This window comes from Aplysia californica, unplaced genomic scaffold (genome assembly GCF_000002075.1).
Source record: "Aplysia californica isolate F4 #8 unplaced genomic scaffold, AplCal3.0 scaffold01307, whole genome shotgun sequence".
Lineage (NCBI taxonomy): Eukaryota > Metazoa > Mollusca > Gastropoda > Aplysiida > Aplysiidae > Aplysia > Aplysia californica.
The window spans coordinates 103,569-105,779 of NW_004798577.1; the positions used below are offsets into that span (position 1 = coordinate 103,569).

The window sequence follows — 2,211 nt, forward strand, 5'->3', positions numbered from 1 at the left end:
GGGGCTCACGTGGCCTAGAGGTTAACCCTATCCATACGTCCTGGGGTCATTTTGTACCCCAGGGGTTGTATTCTTCACATTTTAGAATATTTCTTGGACGAAGATCTCTTTGAAACTTTCAGTATTTCTCTAAATATCATTTTGACAAACTGCTATGCAAAGCGTACGGATCGGATTAACGAGTGAATTTACGCTTTGAAAGTGGTGGCACAGAGTTCCCCACTTCCTATGGTTACGATAGTAAAACACGACGTACGGATAGGGTTAAGGTGTTCTCCTCTCTTTCAAAGGTCCCGGGTTTGAATCCGGGTAGCGACGGAAAAATTCTATTCTCTAAATATTGTTTCCTTTCACGTTCTTCCCTTCTCTTACAATATTCTGTCGTCTGCTTTCGCCTCCACCTTATTCCCCACCTTCTCACCTCCTTTGCCCCCCCCCCCTTTGGGCTCCTGACTCTTTCTGCAGCTTTTCTACTGCTACTCCCTGGCTCCTCCTTACTGCTGTCTTTCAGCCACACCCCTGATCTTATGGTAGGAAACTTCTACTGCTAGCCTTCTCGGACAAGGGCGAAAAATCTCCGAGGTCCCGTCTGCAAATTGAACTCGTTAAAGATCCCTTGGTGGTCTAAAATCGATAAGAGTAGGCTTCGGCGCCCCGCGGGCAAAATTCAAAACTTCCTACCCACTGAAAATGTTTAATATGTCCCGCGCGCTCATATTTATTATGACCTTATGCAGTTGCGAGCGCCGTAAAACACTTAACCTATGTTGACGCTTGTCCCTGTGTGCACTAAATAATGACCGTTATTGTGTACAGATGATCATATTTACCCAAACAAGTGCCCAAATAAAAGGTCCATAGTTGCATGATCGTAAAAAAAAAATTTGTTTCCTTTTCTCAAAACGTCAAAAAGTGACCGAAGCACTTTTGCATGGTACTTATGCTATGAATAAACTCGAAATAAGGCTTGCAAGGTCTTTTTTTTTTCCTATAAAAAATCTATCGTCTCCATCTCCCCTCCTTCTTTTTTGTGTTTGTTACTCTCTTGTAACAACTATAATCATCGACACCTATTAGACATTATTGTGTCGCAAGTACCGTAATACTCTTACAAAAACAACTTTATTGTGTCTATACGATCATCTTTACCCAGACAAGTGCCCAAATAAAAAGTCCCTATTCGGATGATCTTTTTTAAAAAATCTTTTTTTTTTTTCATTTTCTCAAAACGTCCAAAAGTGACCGAAGCACTTTTTGAATGACTCTAATACTATGAACAAACTCGAAATAAGGTTTACAGGGTCTTTTTTTTTCCTTAAAAAAATCTATCGCCTCTATCCTTCTGTTTTTGTGTTTGTTTCTCTCTTGTAACACCTCTAATCTTTTGGCGTTCATATGACCTTATTGTGTTGCGAGTGCCGTAAAACTCTTTCTAAAACTAAACTAAAGGTCTTTATTTTCAGGGGTTTTCTTTTCAGAGTTCCCTGCTCAACCGAGGTCCACACAAAGACTTGCAAATTACACATCGTCCTTTTTCCTCTTCTGATCCACTGGACCGACCGCCTCATTAAATAACTGTTGATAGTGACGTAAAACACATGCACTTCCTTTTTTTTAAATTAACTGATTTACTTCAGAAAAATACGTGGATACATTTGACTTCGACATACCACCACCATCATCAGCAGGATCAGCAAGAACATTAAAGTTTCTGGAGTCATCGACAGATCTAATCGTCAGTCGCTCTGAGGATTCCGCGAAGGAGAATTCAACTTACAGTTGACAGAGATTGTTTCGTCATCTCCTTTGTCAGCGCGAGTAAGTGTTGCAGAAACCGCTCTGGTGTTCTGATTTTTGAAAAAAATTAAATAAGCAGTCTGTTTTCTTCGGATTAAAGTTTTCGAAAATATTGGATTGGATTAAAGTTTTCGAAAATATTGGATTGGATTAAAGTTTTCGAGAATATTGGATTGGATTAAAGTTTTCGAAAATATTGGATTGGATTAACGTTTTCGAAAATATTGGATTGGATTAAAGTTTTCGGAAAAATTGGATTGGATTAAAGTTTTCGGAAAAATTGGATTGGAATCGATCCTGCAGCGAGTGTGCGTATACTACCTTGTTCAAGATGTCGACTACATTAAGGCCGAACCAGCTGAAGTCTCCGGAGTATCGAATTCCTCGAGACGAGCTGCACAAGTATGGGGTGAG

The 2,211-nt window shown here is 39.8% G+C and overlaps 1 long non-coding RNA gene across 1 annotated transcript in view; it reads left to right on the plus strand.

Moving 5' to 3' along the window:
• LOC118478955 overlaps positions 1-1,864 on the plus strand; it is a 47,214-nt gene extending 45,350 nt beyond the window's left edge. The window contains exon 2 of the long non-coding RNA XR_004859400.1: positions 1,464-1,864. This is a non-coding gene — a long non-coding RNA (uncharacterized LOC118478955). The remainder of the gene's footprint in view (positions 1-1,463) is intronic.
• Positions 1,865-2,211: the final 347 nt, after the last annotated feature.